At 41.5% G+C, this 20,203-nt stretch overlaps 1 protein-coding gene across 1 annotated transcript in view; it reads right to left on the bottom strand.

Annotated features, from left to right (window-relative positions):
- The window catches only part of LOC126471543 (ADP-ribosylation factor-like protein 6), a 74,036-nt gene extending 56,693 nt beyond the window's left edge, over nucleotides 1-17,343 (bottom strand). Inside the window, exon 1 of the mRNA XM_050099769.1 lies at nucleotides 17,254-17,343. The gene's annotated coding sequence lies outside the window, so the exon portion shown is untranslated. The remainder of the gene's footprint in view (nucleotides 1-17,253) is intronic.
- Between the last annotated feature and the right edge of the window lie 2,860 nt (nucleotides 17,344-20,203).

Here is a 20,203-nt window from a genome sequence, read left to right as displayed (position 1 = left end):
AACTGTTGTGGTGGTATCCATACAAATAAGGACAGTGTGTTTATTATCTCACAAAGACATGTCAGGAAATATCCAAGAATTACTTCAGGTCAGACACAATAGCGCGTTTATGCGATGGTGCGAAGTAGTGTTGCTACGTGCCACATGAAACATAATCTTTCGTGTTAGGTTTCATTCTACTCCCTGAAACTCCAGGACTATTCGGTGTGAAAGGGTAGAAACAAAAGGGGCGTTCAAAAAGAAACGAGCTGGAGGCAAAATTACAGAAACCAGTATCTGTATGTTAGAAGTATTGACCCTGGCTGTTGAGACATTTGTCCCACTGTGACACAAGGCGGTGAATGGCTGTCTCGTAAAACTCTCGGGGCTGCGATGTTAACCAGTTCCGCACATACAGCTGGACGTCGTCGTCTGAGGTGAATCGTTTGCCCCTCAGAGCCTTTTTAACGGGGCCGAAAATGGCACAATCACAGAGAGAGAGGTCCGGACTGTATAGAGCGTGGCGATAACCTCCCATTTGAATTTCTGCAGGAGTGCCGAGACTGTGTTGGCCGTATGAGGCTTTGCATTGTCGTGGAGCAGAATGACACCACAGGTGAATTGCCTGGTCGTGAATAAAGTTTAAAGGGCTGCATAGCGACCAAAAAACCTTTCTTACGCAAAAGAAATAAGGTGACAAGATTGCAATGGGTACAGTAACATAAAAAAATGGAGCTTGCAGTGAAGATCCAAGGTGTTATTCGCGGAAGAATCTAGCTTTGAAGTATTTGGAAGCCGTCGTCGAATGTTTGTTCGTCGACTTCGTGGAGAACTTATGAAGAGTCAGTGACGCCAACGGCGATGCATGGCGGAGAGGTAGTCATGCTGTGGGGATGTTTTGAAGGCGATAAAGTAGGCGATCTAGTAAGGATTAATGGAACATTAAAGGAAGGAAGGATATCAATGGATAGTGATCAACACTGCAGTTCCATCTGGAAAGAGACTTATTGGCTGCGGGCTTGTTCTGCAGCAGGACAATGATCCAAAACATGCTTCTAAATTGTGCAGAGGCTATGCAAAAAGAAAAGAGAAACGGTTGACTGGCAGTGTACCTGTTCAATGACATTAGATACTTTAATTATCTTTTTCTAAAGTAATAAATTTAAAACTAAGATATGTGTGTATTAACAAGACGGGAAAACTTATCTTAAATATCCCTCTTCACTGAAGGAAGAATTTCTATACAGAACATTACATCAGTATTGTAGTAGTTAAGCAGCAAGTTATAATTTTGCTACTGTGCGGCTGGTCCCGGCGGAGGTTCGAGTCCTCCATCGGGCATGGGTGTGTGTGTTTGTCCTTAGGATAATTTAGGTTAAGTAGTGTGTAAGCTTAGGGACTGATGACCTTAGCAGTTAAGTCCCATAAGATTTCACACACACACACACACACACACACACACACACACACACACACACACACACACACACACACACATAATTTTGCTTTGTTACCACGTACCATAGTAAACATACTGCTGTGTTCACATGAGCATAATTTCTGTGCCAATAGCGGGAGAACTACGTTGACACTATTCCTATCAGTATCACAGTTTTTTCTGAAGTACTACTGTCGTTATATAGCGATATAATAACTTCCTAAGTGGCTTTTCGAAGACACGTCCTCTCTCCCACGGCTTTTTTTTCTGTGTTGCATTGTGTATTACAGTCAGCTTTCTTCTTCTCTTTAGACATATTTTCCTAACAGCTTTCTCGTTACGTTCTTCAACTGGGGACAGGATAAATGTATTTTCTTTCTTGGGACGGCAGCCTTCAGGCCTAGATCAACTCTGCTGGGTTGAGATGCCAGCCGTGACACCGAAGCAGCCATGACTGCTTTTCCATATTTTTTTTTTCAGCTCGTCAATTTTGTATTGGGGAAACTGTGATTTAAGAAGACCATATAAGTTCTGTAAGCTCCACTCTTTTCTTCTTTTTACTTCTCAATTCGTTTAACGTTTCGTCGCTGAAGCCAATCAATATCTTCCTCCCTCTTTCACGTGGTTTATCGTCGCGTGGCATTGGCGATTCTAGAGAACCGCTTTGTGAATGTGTGATGATTCATTTCCTCATGATAATGTCATATCTTATTCAGCTTCAAAAGCAGTAGACAGTCCGATGAAAGACTTTCCTGGAGTAACAATCGTGGCGACTCTCTGAAGATAATGCCGTTGTCCCCTTTGTTGTGTCATCTGTCCAAAGCCACATCAAATCCCTAATATTCACCCAATGGATCTGCCTCAAAAATCGGCTCCTCCATGACAGTAGCTTCTCGTTCCACCATCATCATCAACAAAAACATCAACAACAACAAGTTGCCATAGTGGACGCCGAAGTTATCAAAAACTGAAATAAAGGCCATTTTCATTTTAGACCGATCAATAAAGTCATCATCGTCAAATATTTCTTTCTTCAATAATAATCATAAGACTGGCAGCAAATCTCATCCTCACTTAGCAAATGAATCTAAATTGAAAATATCCATATCCATATGACGTTTCCCCATAGTACCCAGCTCTGGTGATTTTCCATCTTTCGTCTTCTTTCTAGATATTCTCGTTGAGAACATTTACATAATGTTTGTGTGTGTATTTAAACTGCAATAATTTTTTCTGCTATCTACTTTACAGAGACATTTTGTTTATTGGTGTTGGTACGTAATGTGCAAATACTTTTCTCGACCGACCTTGTATGCTAATGTCCTGGCCACCAGAGTAACATCGAAATCTTGTTTTTCCTCATTCACGTTGGCGACCTTGGTTCCACATCATTACTTTCTTTGCAGCTGCCAATCCTAAGATAATTTTGAACAGTCTATAGGGGACCCTGCGGCTCTCCTCTTGCCACACACACACACACACACACACACACACACACACACACACACACACACACACACGAGCACGCACAAACGCACGCACGCGCTGACGGACGGACCATTTCCGTAGTAATCGTAAAGATACGATTAATTACAGGTCGAACATAGACAGATGAAGCAGTCAGTCAGCTCACGTACTGCTGTCCATGATTGAAATGGGAAGAAAATGTAGTGCATGGGGCGGTAAAAAAAAAGTACCCTCAGCCAAGTCCCTTCCAGTTCAGATATGCCTTTGAAAATGCGTGACTAGATTTTTTGGAGTTCTTTGTCTGTAACTGATAATATATGAGTTATTTCACTAAAAAATAAGCATGTTTCTGTAATTTTCAAGCGAATATGTGGCGTGTCCTTTCTTCCCTTTTTCTCTGCCCTTATTGGTTTCATTCTGTGCTTTCTTTCTCTAAAATTCAGTTCAAGTGCAGGCAAGTCACTTACAAATTTAACAAACCATGACGTCAGCACTTGGCCGGAAGTTGGTTTAATAATAATACACTGATTTTTTTTCTGGATGCAGCGAGTGTATTGGTACCGACAGTGAAACACAGCGGCTGATGCTTTACCCACTGATTGTGGTTTCCGTCTGTGATCACTTCGCAGTCGACTGGCAGGTTCTGTAGGAGCGAGGCGGCGCAGTGATTAGCATAGTGGAGTCGCATCAGGGAACTGACCGTCCTGCCATTCAGGTTTATTGATTCCGTAGTTTCCCTGAACCATTTATAGTGAAAGCCAGAACGGTTTCTTCGAATAAATTACGATAAATTTTCTTTCCCATCCTTGTGCACTCAGAACTTGAGCGCTGTCTGTAATGAATTCGTTATCGAAAGGCAGCAACAAATTTAAAAGAAACATCCCTGCTTTGGCAGCAAGCTGCAGGAACACGTTTCGTGGTGGTTGGTTCTTTTATAATTGAAGGTTCCTACAGCTAAGATGATCCATTATAAGGTTTATAATTGTATTACAACCATGTTTCTCAAAATGTCAATGTCTGTCAAAATAGCAGCAAGATGGTACCGTTTGGGTTCGAAATTTTTACGCTTAGGAGAAAAAAACATACACACACCCTGCGTGGTTATTCTGTTATTTAGCGTTATTAAATCGCAATGACCGCCAGAATAAATTGTATGAGATTTTAGTCTCCGCGAACCGCTTCACTGGTCTGTGTAGTACTCGCCTTGGGAGTTTGCGCTGTGCTGTGCTCAAGCAGAAATTACCGAGGGAGGTGGTAATGAAATGAAATGATCGTATGAGCATTGTTGGCCGGGATGTTCCATTCGGGTTCGACCACCAAGTGCAAGTCTTATTTCAATCGGCCCCACATTGGGCAACTTGCGGCCGATGATGAGGATGAAGTGATGATGACAACACAACACCCAGTCCACGAGCGGAGAAAATCTCCAACCCGGCTGGGAATCGAACCCAGGTCCAGCGCATGGGAGACAAGCTCTTTACCACCCAGCTAAGCTGGCGGACGCGGGAGGTGGTTCAGTGAAGAAATGAATGTTATTAAGAAGCAACCAGTTTAAAAGCTAACGCCGGCTCTCCCGGTCTAGGTTTTCGTTGTTTTTCTAATCACTTAGAGAGGAAAATTAGCGTTAACGTCCTGTTAACGACGAAGTGATTAATGACAGACCACAATCTCTGATTAGGAAAGAAAACAGTCCGTGCCCTTTCAAGGGAACCACTCACATTAAAGTACATGGTGTTTATAAATTAGTTGTACAAAAGTAACCATTAATTGTGAAAAGGGTAAATAACTGACAGAAATGTTTAATATAGCACTGAATGCTTTATATCTTCAAGTACTGTTTCCGCCTAACACTGTCAGTTTCCCATTCTCAAAGGATATTTTTGGTTCAGAAACGGGCAGTTCAGGCAATAAGTGGTGTAATTTAGCTAACCTGTTGTCGACCCCTCTTCACTAGTCTGGGTATTCTGACATTGGCCTCTCATATATATATTCTTTGCTGTCGTTTCTTGTTGGCAATATCAGCTTATTCCCAAGAATTAGCAGCTTTCACTCAGATAATACTAGACAGAAATCCAATCTGCATTTGGATCGCACTTCCTTAACTCTTGTGCAGAAAGGTGTGCAGTATACTGCTGCATCCATTTTCAACAACCTATTACGAGAATTCAAAAATCTTAGCAGTAATCTATGCGCTTTCAAATCGAAACTAAAGAGCTCCCTCATGGGTCACTCTTCTATTCTGCCGAGAAGTTCCTTGAAAAATTAAGCTGATTCCTATGTTATATTGTTGATTGCGTTTACTTAAACTTATGGCTTGACTTTTTTTGGGTTCATAAACATTTTATTCTATATGTTATTGCTTTTACGTTGTAATTTCATGTACTGACACCTTCCATGACCTTGGAGATTTGCTCCTCAATTTGGTCCTACGGAACTAGACGTGTAAAATAAATAAAATAAAAAAAACTGGGGCAATGGCAAATCCGCCGCTGCAGATGATGTAGATCTTTACATTTTAGTACCCGTTGGAGTTGAAGATTACGCGTTAAAGTGGTGGAACAGACATGAACAGGATCTACCACGCATGGCTGCAGTTCAAGACGTTAAATATCCCAGCAACAAAGGCACCTAGTGCAAGATGCTTTAGTGAAGCTGGTATGTTATTAACAAATCGGGAGAACCAGTTAAACAAACTGCGCTAGTTATCTACTGCTGATCAATAATAACTATAAATTTACTTCAAGTGAAAAGTTTGAATAAATGGTTCAAATGGCTCTAAGCACTATGGTACTTAACATCTGAGGTCATCAGTCCCCTAGACTTAGAACTACTTAAACCTAACTAACCTAAGGACATCACACACATCCATGCCCGAGGCAGAATTCGAACCTGCGACCGTAGCAGCCGCGTGGTTCCGGACTGAAGCGCCTAGAACCGCTCGACCACAGCAAAAGTGTGAATAGTTGCGGCTGTGAATATATAATGTTCTTCATATTTGTTTTATATAGACAGTCGTCTCTTAGATTTGAGGGATAGTATTTATTTAATGGGTATGTAGATTCCTGTTATTTACAAGCAGAACAAATCTCCTGTTAGGAAATGAGTATCTTTTTCTGTGCTTGTACTGAATATCACATATTTTCCACATGCTGTATGAAGCTAGCTATGGCACGTAAGACTTCTTGGAAATGTTACTTTTGTGTTAGAGAGAGAGAGAAAGAGAAAGAGAGAGAAAGAAAGATAGAAACAAGAAAGAAAGAGGAACTAAGGCAGAGAGAGGCGTTTGATTTGCAGAGCGCGGCGAGACGAGGTGAACTGAGACGTCAGCGATGACGGTGACGCTCGGTTATTCGCATGTCCGGAGTTCAGACATCAGACATGGAGCTAGTACGTGGGGGGGGGGGGGGGGGTGGACACGAGCTGCTCGGTCCCCCCTTCAGCAGGCGAGCCGTAAACCCTCCTAAGCAACCAGTGTGGACTTTTATGGGGGTGATTAAGACACCGTCTGGTGAGTTATACGTTATCTTAAAGGAGACGGTTAAGGAGTAACTTCTGTTAACTAAGCAAATTGTGAACTCAGAAACGTACGCTGTTTGAGTAGATGCGGAAAACCATCTGAGAACCACTTTGGGGCTGGCTGTCACATCGTTGTTCTCTGGTTCCGATATATTCCGTTGACCATTTTGCTATATCGACATCGCTGTCACTTGATCGCGGACAATAGTTTATTAGGACAACGATAAGGAAACAAACAGCAAGCGCTTGTTTAAGGAAGCATCTGCGTAATCGCCTAGAGCGATTAAAACCGAGCGAGGCAACTCAGGGGTAAGATGCTGGAATCGTATTCGGGAGGACGGGGTCTAAATCCCCGTCCAGCCTTCCGGATTTCGAATTTTTTCCAAACTACAGGGTTTTTATAAATTAGTTACACAAAAGTAACCTTTAATTGTGAACAAATAAATAGCTTACAGCAATAAATACAGTATATCAAATGGTTCAAATGGCTCTGAGCACTATGGGACTTAAGAGCTAAGGTCATCAGTCCCCTAAAACTTAGAACTACTTAAACCTAACTAACCTAAGGACATCACACACATCCATGCCCGAGGCAGGATTCGAACCTGCAACCGTAGCGGTCGCGCGGTTCCAGACTGAAGTGCCTAGAACCGCATGGCCACACCGGCCGGCTACAGTATATCTTCTGGTTTTATTTACAAATGTTCGATGTGGATACCTTACCGGACAGACTGCCGAACTTGTTCAACTGCTCCATCAGATACTGCAGGCCGACACTGGCCCGGCGTCCTATGTGATACACAGACACTTTCGGTGAAACGATTGTGCCAATTAATAACAGTTTATATTTGAGGTGGTGGCTTGCGATATTTAGTCTTGAATTCTCTCTAAACTGTAGTAGCGGATTTGGATTCATGAACCATAAACAACACTGTGAACGCTCTGCACCGATAGACTCCATGATGAATGAATAACTCATTCGCACATAATGTCTAGCCGAATGGGAAACCGACCATTCTTAAACGAAAAATTGCAAATAAGTACAAGGCTAACATGTGCAGCACAGTACTTAAATATTCTGCTAGGGACTCAATCACATCCATGAGAATCCTTAGTCTTCCATCATTTCATTATTGACTCAATCTCCCCCTTGTCAGTATCACAGAGAAGTATTTCAGACATCAATCTCGGAAAGGCATCTTCCAAGAGAGTTCCATGATTCAAATGTTCAAATGTGTGTGAAATCTTATGCGACTTAACTGCTAAGGTCATCAGTCCCAAAGCCTACACACTACTTAACCTAAATTATCCTAAGGGCAAACACACACAACCATGCCCGAGGGATGACTCGAACCTCTGCCGGGACCAGCCGCACAGTCCATGACTGCAGCGCCTAGACCGATCGGCTAATACCGCGCGGCTTGCATGATTCCCTATAGAAACTAAATTTTTATTTAATTCACCAGCAATGCTCAGCAAATGATTGTTAAATACTGTACATGTATCTGACTTATCAGTAACAGAAATATTTCTACTACGAATCGACTTTATATCGTGGACCTGACACTTCCTACACAACTGACCATATGGTTTTACTTTTATCCTATGAATTCGCTATTCTATTTGCGTACCACATACTCTTTGCCTTCCTAATAACATTTTTCAGCACCTTGCAATACTGTTTGTATCGGGCTATCGTAGGTTGATTGTGACTACTTCTAACATTTTGGTATTATTCCCGCATTGTTCTACAGTAATTGAAACGATCTCTCCTCCTGGGAGGCAATGAGACTTGACACTTGATGGCTCTGTCTTAATAAGCAACGGAGAGAGAAGTAATACAGAACTGCATGAAGGTGTACCTGAGAAAATGTATTTCACATTGATAAAATATTATACAAATTGTAATATTTCCGTTTGGCAATAAGACAATTTGCACTAACTGTACAAGAACGATTACGTTAATGATTGCATATAGTAGCCGTAAAACTAGCACACTTTTGTCGCACACCCCTAAGAATTTCCTGCTTATCATTTGTATCAAGTATGTAGATATCACGAGAAGACTACCAAAAGAACGTAGCAATTTTATAGTTAGAGGTCATGACGACTTTCTTATGTACAAAAGTAAGGGCTTGATTTTTAATCCCTTGTATCTCATATTGACAAATACATATCTGTCAAGTACACATCAATTACGCTAGTTAATTGCAAATCTATCCTTTCTGATTCGTTACACAGCAGATTTGTTGTCAAACCAAAGAAGAACTAACTAGATTGTAGGTTCTTTTTCACCTTCTAGGCAATCAGTTCCCCCATTAAATGGTTTCAGGAAATCCACAATTGTTCCTGTAAACTAATTGTTATAAAACTTTAACCGGAATTATTTTCCGTCATTAAAGCAGCAACTTCGTTATATTGAGTGTGTATGGACTGCTAGCTGTTTCGACGTATACTGACCTCTTGTTTGGAAGATAAGCAGAGACCACTTTTTTTCGTGTACCATACAACGTATTTTTCGATACTTATTGTTCCTGCGATCTTTGTGGCACCATTTAACAAAAAGCTACCTTAATCGAAAGTGTGGCTAAGTGCAGCACAAAGAACCTTTCTTCATATTCTAATGCTTTTGGTATACTGACACCCTGGTCTCTGACAAAGAAAACAAAATTATGCAACATGTCCGGCGAGATGTTACAGTCCGCCATACTCTCTTATATATTTTTTTTAATATTTAGTCCCATTTTCTTAAAGTCCGGGAATAAAGTATTATTCACAACAGACTAATCCGTATTAATGTCACATGCTGAAAGCGTCAAACGATGCACCTGGTTGTGTGAATCAGTCCACATATCGGCGGCTGTAGCAAATGATTTATTAATAACTTTTTCTTGGTTCAAATGGCTCTGAGCAGTATGGGACTTAACTTCCGAGGTCATCAGTCCCCCAGAACTTAGAACTACTTAAACCTAACTAGCCTAAGGAAATCACACACATCCATGGCCGAGGCAGGATTCGAACCTGCGACCGCAGCAGTCGCGCGGTTCCAGACTGTAGCGCCTAGAACCGCTCGGTCACCCCGGCCGACAGGCATTGTTCTGTTTCATATTGCATCAACCTATTCTTTGAAATGTCCGCTTGTATAAGAGGAATGTAGCATGACATCTTAAGAGCTGATTTCGCTAAAATGTACATCTAGACCTTCTTAGCCCAGTTCTTTAAAATGTTCACGAGAAACAGCATTTAAAGATCTCATATCTTTGCCGCATAACACAACACATTTTGCTCTTCTATTTACTTATTTATTTATTTTCCTGCTGGTGTGTAGGATTTCTTACAATTGTGCGTCTTTAAATGAGTAGTTTCCGACTGGAAAAATAACAGTATAGAGCAGTTCATGCACGATACGTACCCAGGGGACTTCCTGTTTTTGTCTACAACCAACAGAAACTTATGTCATAGTTCGCGTTTTAGCCTTCCAATTTCTTCAGTGCCTATACATTGGTTTCAATGTTACTGCACTGGCTTCCTCATGCTGCAGGATTACAGACAGAAGACGAATGAGAAGCCTGTACTGGCAGCAGTTGCGCGCATATCGAGATACGTTTAACGTATTTATCAGACATTACCTAGTATTCGGTCATGCCTCCTATGCTCGGCCACAATAATTGGTGCTATGTCAGGAATCAGTTACTACCTGAAACTGCGTTTGCTCTTTCCGCTTACTTCTTTTACGGAGATATGTTGAAAAATTAACGGAAATTGAGAAGATAAATCAGTATTGTATTCTACGTAGTTAATGATCCAAGGCACCGTGTCAGAAATAATATTGGGTATCCTCCATCACACGAAAATTAGCTATTACCTAATAGCAATAGCATATGCATTAACATCGGTAATAACGGAATAATAGCACACTACGTATAAGAGAAGATACAGAACACCGTTTCCATCAAAAGTGGCGAAGGCGCTTCATGATAAGCCCCGTGTCTTGTCCTTAAGTGGCGGCATTGTTTCCGTCGGGAGGACGACGGTTCAATCCCGCGTCCGGCCATCCTGATTTAGGTTTTCTGTGATTTCCCTAAATCGCTCCAGGCAAATGCCGGGATGGTTCCTTTCAAAGGGCACGGCCGACTTCCTTCCCCGTCCTTCCCTAATCCGATGAGACCGATGACATCGCTGTCTGGTCTCCTTCCCCAAACAACCCAACCCCATTGTTTCCGTACCATTCACCGCACTTCGTTTTCGTAGTTGTATCTGAGCTGCCAGCATCAACGCTTGCTCTCCACTGGTGCAAAAGCAAAATGCTAATGAGAATTCTATTTCTGGTACTGAAAGTTGTCAGTCGATCAACAACCTACAATAAGTCGTCTGGCATCTAGTAACGAAGAAGTACAGAGAGTAAAAGTGCCCCTTTCTGTTTGTAGTTACGCTGAGTGTCAAGTCACGACATATAGTCGAGAACACGTTCGCCGAAGAACGGCTATGTCTCTTAAACAAAGTAGACACTTACGAGAGTGTTTTTCCTGGGGACCGTCACTTATAATCATCATAAGGAACAAAAGAACATACAAATACTTCAACCCTTTCCTCGCTACATTAAACGCTTAGAACTCAATATATTTACTAGTAATACCGGAAGCGATTAGAAGACTAAACAGTAAGTAATATACACTGACGGAAAGAAGTCACAATACCAAGGAATAGTACGACATAAACGAAAGTTGGCACGCGTGTTTCTACATTTGAAAGATGTCTATTCAGTTTTCTCGCCAATCGCGTAAGAGTGGCGCAAGAAGCGCCGCTATGAGGATGCAAATCAGGTTTGCTTTAAAAACACGATTCAACGATCGTGAGCGTTAGTTAGCTTTGAAATTCGACGTGATGAGTTGATGTTAGTCCAGAATGACTTAAAGACGACAAAAAAGCCATTATCAGTTCGAATGGGGTCGTGTAACAGGGCTAGGAGAAGCTGGATGTTCCTTTTGCGATATTGCAGAAAGACTTTGCAGCAAAGTACCCACTGTACTTGATAGTTGGCAGCGGTGGTCTCGAGAACGTACGGCCGCAAGAAGATCGGGCTCCAGACGACCACGTGACACTACCGAGAGGGAAGATCATCACGTTCGGCGTATGGCTCTTGCGCATCGTATTGCAGCTGCTGCAACAATCTGCGTAGTGGTTGGTTGCGTAGTGACACAACGAACTCTTACTTCAAGGATAGCTCCGACCTAGACGCCCTCTAGAGTGCATTCCACTGACCATAAGCGACAGCCATTTGCAGTTCAGTGGTGTCAAGCGAAAGCTCATTGGAGGACAAAGTAGAGATCTGTTGTGTTTTCTGATGAAAGCTGGTTCTGTCTCATTGCCAGTGATGGCCGTGTGTTGGTAAGGAGGCCAGTTGAGGGCCTGCAACCAATCTGTCCGCATACTAGACACACTGGGCCTACACCTGGAGTTACGGTCTGGGGTGCGATTTCGTATGGCAGCAGGAGCACTCTCGTGGTTATCCCGCGCACCCTGACTGCAAATTTGCATGTCAATCTGGTGATTCGACCAGCCGACTGGAGTGGCCGAGCGGTTCTAGGCGCTTCAGTCTGAAACCGTGCGACCGCTCCGGTCGCAGGTGCGAATCCTGCCTCGGGCATGGATGTGTGTGATGTCCTTAGGTTTGCTAGGTTTAAGTAGTTCTAAGTTCTAGGGGACTGATGACCTCAGATGTTAAGTCCCATAGTGCTCAGAGTCATTTGAACCTTTGTTTTTGGTGATTCGACCTGTTGTGCTGCCATTCATGACAAGCATTCCAGAGATATCTTCCAGCAGGATAACGCTCGCCTACATACGGCTGTTGTAACCCAACGTGCTCTACAGAGTGTCGACATGTTACCTTGGCCTGCTCGACCACCAGATCTGTCTCCATTCGAGCAGTCCGCAGCTCGTGGTCGTGCGGTAGCGTTCTCGCTTCCCGCGCCCGGGTTCGATTCCCGGCGGGGTCAGGGATTTTCTCTGCCTCGTGATGACTGGGTGTTGTGTGATGTCCTTAGGTTAGTTCGGTTTAAGTAGTTCTAAGTTCTAGGGGACGGATGACCATAGATGTTAAGTCCCATAGTGCTCAGAGCCAGTTGAACCCAATCGAGCACATATGAGACATCATCGGACGACAACACCAGCGTCATCCACAAACAGCATTAACCGTCCCTGTATTGACCGACCAAGTCGAACAAGCGTAGAATTCCATTCCAATAACTGACATCCGGTACCTGTACGACACAATGCATGCACGTTTGCACGCTTGCATTCAACATTCTGTCAGTTACACTGGTCAATTGATGTAACAGCATTTGACATTTGCAGTGGCTTATCTCACGCTTGCATTAACCTGTGATTTTGCGATGTTAATCACTTAAATATCGCCGCGCGGGATTAGCCGAGCGGTCTTTGGCGCTGCAGTCATGGACTGTGCGGCTGATCCCGGCGGAGGCTCGAGTCCTCGCTCGGGCATGGGTGTATGTGTTTGTCCTTATGATAATTTAGGTTAAGTAGTGTGTAAGCTTAGGGACTGATGACCTTAGCAGTTAAATCCCATAAGATTTCACACACATTTGAACATTTTTGAACACTTAAATATTTTATCTACTTAAATGTATTCCCAAATTTTCATTACTCTACATTAATTATATTTTCGTGTTGCGATTTCTTACCGTCAGTGAATAAAGTGAACTACTTTCCTCGCATCCAGCAATACTAGAATTTTACGGACTTCAGAAATTTAAGTCTACAAAGTTGGATTATGTTATCTTCGTTGGACTTTGTTAAATCAAAGATTTTTAAAAAATTCAAATGTAAAGAGTTCCGCTACTCAGTCATCTGACTGTCCTGATCAGATACATATCTATAATCTCGAAATAAGGACAGGGGCGTGTGGCATACAGTACTTTTTACAGTGCCATATATGAAAACTTATTCCCAATCTGTTCACAGATGGAGCAATGGATGACGCTTTACGTGCATCTACCTATATGCTAGCTGCAGTTACCTCCATGGGAGTGGCACTTAGGAAAGGTCTGTAGTACACGTGAAAATGTCCACGCAGTATTAAACTAGTTCGAGGCTACGCAGTTACTGTAACTAAGAATCACTTAGACAGACGCAGGAAAAGCGCAAATTACAAAAGTGCAGCAACCACTGTTACTGCAATTACACGAACGCGTGGTGCCCAAAAGAACAGACACCACGCAGAATCCGCATCTGTGATAAATTAGATGTAAATTGAAAGTGGAGAGGGGGATGAGGGGAGAAAGGAAAAGAAAAGGAAGGGATAACTGATATAAGCTACATCGAGACATTACGCAGAATCAGCGGCGACGAGTGCAAATGTATACCGGACAAGGATTCGAACCTGGGATGTCCTGCTTACAAGGCAGGTGCGTTAACCACTGCGCCATCTGGGACACTGTTGTCGCAACTGCGCAGACTGTCTCGGCACACCTCGAGGCTGACCCACATTCCCACCGTGCGCCGCCTATCCACAGCCCCTGTTCATTTCCTCCATGTCCGCTACACAGAGATCAAGCTTTTGCTATCGGACTCTCGATACTATTAAAAATATCAAGAACCCTAGTTCACAACATGCAGCGATGTTAGAATGTACAGGGTTGTTATCGACACCAAACCAACACCGACAACGATGATTTAGGTATGCATGATGACGTGATAGATAAAGTATACGAAGATATTGGTAGGGTAATACAGTGCGTAAGGCACTGAAGAATGTGGATCCATTGCCAATCTAAGCGAATCAATAATATGCGGATGCACAAGTGCGTCCGACCTCCTGCAGTAATCTCTGGGTAGCGAGCATGGAGGAAATGGACAGGGACTGTGGATAGATGGCACTCTGGTGGAAATGTGGGTCGGCTGTAAGGCGTGCCGAGATAGGCCGCGCAGTTGCCATAACACTGTGTTCCGGATGGCGCACTGGTTTTCGTACCTGCCTAGTAAGCAGGAGATCCCAGTTTCGAAACCCGGTCTGGCACACATTTTCACTCGTCGCCGCTGATTCCACTTAATGTCCCAATGCAGCTGAGATCAATAATCCCTTCCCTTGCCTTTCCTCCCCTTCCACCTTCAATACTTTTACTGAAAGAGTAAAACACTGACGTCACAGGAAAGGAGCTGCATCATTTTACTCGCTGTAGTCTTTTTTAGGGTTCAGTGTCTCAACATGTAAAAACGGAACCCTTACAGGATCACTTTGTTGACCGTCTGTCCATCAGGCTGTCTATCCGACTGTTCAAAACCCTTTTTCTCATAAACAGGTGAACGTATCAAGTTGAAATTTACGTCACATACTGAGGTCTATAGTTCCTTGGTGGTGTAAAAATGTTAAGCTTCTTAGTGAATGTAGTCAAAGGTCACATACTTTGATTCTAGCAAACTCACTCATCAATGCATATAGGGTATTTCTCGTTGGTCTCGAATTATAAAATTTGGCAAGAAGAAAGGTTTCACATTAAGGTTTCACATTCAAGTAATGAGAAAAATCCGAAATTCTTAATTTGTGATTATATCAGAACAAAAATATTTCTTTTGTCATTTGTTATCCGACTTCAAACTTGAAATTAAAACATTCTCGAAAGTCTAGGAATCTCTGGGATCCTTTAATGTACTGACGGGGACGGTTATGTCGTTAATAGGTTATGCGGTACTCGTTTCTCACAGTCACGACATATCTCCGAGTTGCCTGTAGCAACGTCGATAACACGCAAAAATCGTCGAGATCTCAGATTTCTGGAATGGATTAACTGTCTATAAACATATTTAACTCTATGTGGAACCTTCAGTGCGCGAGTCCTACTCGCACCTGGCCAATTCTTTATTTCATGAAATATATGCAATGCTAAAAAATTTTGATTCAAACAGTAATGAAATTTTCTTGAAGGGACACATAAGTTAATGCACGTAAAAAACCAAAGTCAGTTATAAGCTAAGCATGGGACAAGGAGTTTGAAGTTTTTGACAATATAAGGCGCAAATATACATTTGTAAACATGTAACTGGTAGACAGCACAAGGAGCAGGTAGCAAAAAAATAATGTACTGACGGGGACGGTTATGTCGTTAATAGGTTATGCGGTACTTGTTTCTCAAAGTCACGACATGTCTCCGAGTAACTGCGTCTATAGGGGGGAATCGTGGAACAGAATAGAGGGATACTCCAACGAAAAACCGGCAAAAAACATATCCGACGAGGTGTAGGGGAGGACAACAAAACTCACTCCTTTAGAAATAATCTTCGCAGACTGAACTTGCATTGTGCCCCGCTTTCAAAGACACATGTATCAATTTAGTGTCAGTCTGAATATTGACTAGTAGCAAGTGTATCCAGAGTCGTGAATCCGTAAACTGTTTCGTCATTTACCGCGAAACTCACACGAGTTGCTCACCCTCACCTGTGAAGATCCTGGATAAGCTATTGAAAACCGGCCCAATGTCCGCAATGTGTATTATTTTTAAGATCTTTTCGACGTTATGACTGCAATAATACTAAGGATGTAATAGCAACCAAGGACGCCCATACCTGGAGAAAAGGGGGACCGCCACCACGCCCAGCTCTCAGGAAAAGGTAAAATATAGTGTAGCCAGGCGTCTTTCTTTCAAGCGAATGATTTAAAAGTCGGTATTATGCAGGCTTTTAACAGGATCGGAATGGGAACTTTTTAATGGCTGCTTACAAGTCGCCATTTGTCTTCCAAAATATTAAAAATGTCCCATACCCCAAAGTCTAGCCCCCCCCCCCCCCCCCTCTCCCCTTACAAGATATCGTACAGGCGCGGCAGCAGCTCGGTTTCTATTACGAAATGCCGGTGGTTTTGTACAAGTTAATATCTCACTATTCGCTCAAAAAGCTTTAGGGAAAGCACTAAACCTAGATATTGGTTAGCAGAGGGCGATTCGAATCAGAAAAATATATGTATTCGGCAAGATAGTTTACATCTCAGTATTTGATGACAGCTAAAAACTTGAAGACTTAAGAAATGAATTCAGATCCTCAGGAAAATTAGCTGCATTCTCGCAAATACAATCCGTGCGATGAAAGACAGAATGACATCTTGAGAATTAGGTACACAGTACCTCCAGATAGAAGCTCTTTAATTAACATAAAAAGGAAGCCACTTTATTTATTTATTTTACTTTTGTTATTAATTGGCTCCTTGGATCAAGTCAGTACAGTAGGTTGTACAATTGATATGGGATAAGTCCACTTACGAAGAGTAAATTCTTAATTCATTTTTAAAATAGTAATACAACGCTGCTGTTGTCAGAACCTTGCTAAATGATAAGATCATGAAAATTCTGCAAGCTATATAAGAAAACTAATAAACAAATCTTTCGATCATTCTCACAGGCCGAGAAGTCATCGCGTAACATAGGTACCCTAGTATCCATTAACGGCTCGACAATGAGGTCATATCATTCAATTTTACATACTTTGTCTTAAATGCAATAGACACTCTAAAATTTAGAAACATCAAAAGTTTGAAGAAAATAGTTTGACGATCAACTGCGCAAGAAATGCCAGAAGTTTTTCAGCGAAATTGGAAATAATGAAGATGAAAAAGTCACGAAATATCATTCTCAAACATCGACGGATCGGGAAAGAGATAAAAATTTCATGAAATATATGCAATGCTAAAAAATTTTGATTCAAACAGTAATGAAATTTTCTTGAAGGGACACATAAGTTAATGCACGTAAAAAACCAAAGTCAGTTGCTAAGTATAGTGCCACAAGTGTCTTGCCAGACAAAATTAAGTGATGTGCTTGAGTGCTGTTCAAATGGTTGTAGTTTACCTTTCTACGAACCACTAACACGGTACAAGGAAAACGAGAACTTAATACGGAGTGACGTTTCCGTCAGCAGAGCCACGCTGCTGTGATCTGGATCGATGTGAGCCCACATGCCAGACAAACCGTTGGGGTAGGGGGCAGGTGTTCCCACGCGCATGCTTCGTTGAGTTCAGTTCCAGTCCGTTGTGCAGGTTGCACGCTATATGTTGTAGTAGGCACACTAGCTGATTGCCGGACAGAAAACGAAGATTAAAAGCAAAGCGTTATACATTTACTGTCACTTCTCAAATGGCATACACGGCACGGTTTCCTCATCTTAGGATAAATATCGATGTGGCGACAGCAACGCTATCTGCCCATTGATTTAAAAAAGAAAAAAAAAGGGGGGGGGGGAGTTGGCTTTAACGTTCCAACGAAGACGAGGTTATCAGAGACATAGTACAAGCTCGAAATGAACAAGAATGGGGAGGGAAAAAGGCCGTGCCATTTTCAATACAACCATCTCGCTATTTTCATAATAAATATGGTCAAACCTCTGAAAACCTATAATTTCAACTCCCTCCTTAATGAATGCGAGTCCAGTGTCTTGACCAGAGCGCCAACTATCTTGATAAAGAGCGAAGTAGTGCACTCTGAGCTCGCATTCGTGTAGGTTCCGTCGAAATGGGGATGACCGATACCCTCGACCTGTCCAAGATTGAGTGTTGTCTGTAAATAATTTAATTGTAACCGTGGTCGGCAATTAATGCACAGGAAGCTGTCCGTGTGACTGAGTGGATGAAACAACTGGATGGATGAAACAACTGAGTAGGTAATGAAACAACAAACCTGTGTAAAGTTACAAACATAGCGAGGAAAATGAAATAAAAATCAAAGAAGTAGCAAATGTTTGTAGTTTGGAAAAATAATGACATCACAAGGCATCAAGTTTTCAGACTTAAACATCAATGTCCCATTACCAAAATGCATAAAAAATAAGTCTTACTTTTGTTTTTATGTCCTAATTGTATTATAAATGTAAATTACAAAAGTTTTTAACCAGATACATTTCACTTTATTGGTAAAACATCATCAGTGTTGATTCTGTAAACATTTTGAATATATAATCCACTTTCATTCCTATAGAATTATAAAAATAACAAAATATGTATTCAACACGTTACAGAATCATCAGTCACTACATTTACCACTAAAATTAGTACAGTAGCTGCTATGGAAGATGGCAAAAATCTACACACCACAATACTGTAAAACTGTCCATGTCTTGAAAATCATACATAATAGAACTAGAAATCAGAGGATGCTAAAACAGATGCATGATAAACCATGAACAAAACTTGAAGGAACAGTTTTTAAAAAGAAATATTCGCTCACCGCCATCATCAATGAAGGATTATCTCTAGAAACTATAGTGCAAAGGCAACAAAAAAAAGCAGCATAAGAATCATATGATCATTACCTTTCACTAAATTACTCCCCACCCCCCACATACATACACCAACTAAATGGCTCAGTGCTTCAGTTTCATGTCTTCCATGTATGTTATATTTTCTAAAGCCTAAACTGAGTTATTTAATCAGAACTAAGTACAAAAAATGTCACTACTTAAAAAGTAACAAAGATGGTATAAATCTTTATTTACAGGTATGCATGACACTATGGATGCAAATTCTTGAGAGATATTCAGAAACACTGCAATATGAATGAGTAATTCATTGGTAAATATAACAGTAGCATAGCCAGACGCCATTGTGAATATAGCACCAACAATGTCTTATGCACTGACTCCAGCAAATGACCGTTTTCTCAGTAGGACACCGAAATTTTACACACTCTGCATGTGTTGCTCGCAGTCAAGTGACTGGCAGCACTTCAGAATGCATCACGACATACTCGCAAGCTGAACTGTTCATGCAATGAAAATTTGCTTACATTAAAATTACAATGCAATTCCTCTTTCTATTGAAATATTCACTTGATCTGGTACTAGTATCTTGGCACCCACCTCAAAATTGTCCCTGGCCTACATTTATCTCTTCTTTTAAGCTGGGATACAAGGTAAGAGACTTTATAGAGCCTCAGGTAAAACTGACCTTTTTTTTCAGTGGTCTCTCATCAAACCTCTCATTTTATTTAAGGCATACAGGCCACAACCTGTCTTCACTCCCTTTTCACGGAGGAAGTGGTAAAAGAAATGCTTTCAAATCTTTTCCAATTCAAAGCCCCCAAAAATTAAAAATAACAAAGTGCTGCAGAGAAAATATTCACAATGTGAAATTCTGCTAGTTACAAATTTTTATTTCCCTTTCCTCTTTAGAATTAATATTGGCCATGACTATTCTGTTTCCAACAACATAGGATTTTATACTCTCGCTTTGAATATACTCTGTTTCTGGTGTCTCCCTTTCAGACACCAACAGCTACAGCACACACTTCTCCAAAACTCAAGTTTTTAATATTCTTAAATTCACTTCAAATTCCAGTGCGCTCTTTTTCTTCATTTCAATTCACTGTCTCCAACTAATCTCTAAATTCGATACAATTTCTTGAACGCTGTGAATCATCTGTAAAATCTGACGTTACTGGCTGACCCTCATCGTGGGATCCCAATCTCTCACCAAAATCAACTCCTCTAGAAATTCATCAGTCATTTTCTCTAGTGAAACGTCTTTTCTTGGCATGACAATAATGCTTGTATCATCAGGTCCTGATCTGTTTAACTTGTAGCAGTTCCCATGGTCATTGGCTATACCATCACCTAGTGCTATGATCGGCTGTGCGAAATGCTGTTCCTTGCATAAACATTTTGAAATACTCTCAGGTGAATAATACAGAATACAGTTCTCCATTTTAGCTCCAAAAATGATCCCATCTCTTAGCAGTATACTAGAACCCTAATATTCCCTTTTGCATTTTTAATTCTGGGGATAAGTTGTCAGTTGTATGTCTCTCT

Source organism: Schistocerca serialis, chromosome 3 (assembly GCF_023864345.2).
Source record: "Schistocerca serialis cubense isolate TAMUIC-IGC-003099 chromosome 3, iqSchSeri2.2, whole genome shotgun sequence".
Classification (NCBI taxonomy): Eukaryota; Metazoa; Arthropoda; class Insecta; order Orthoptera; family Acrididae; genus Schistocerca; species Schistocerca serialis.
The sequence above is the reverse complement of the archived record's forward strand: the minus strand, read 5'-3'. Positions and strand labels throughout refer to the sequence as shown.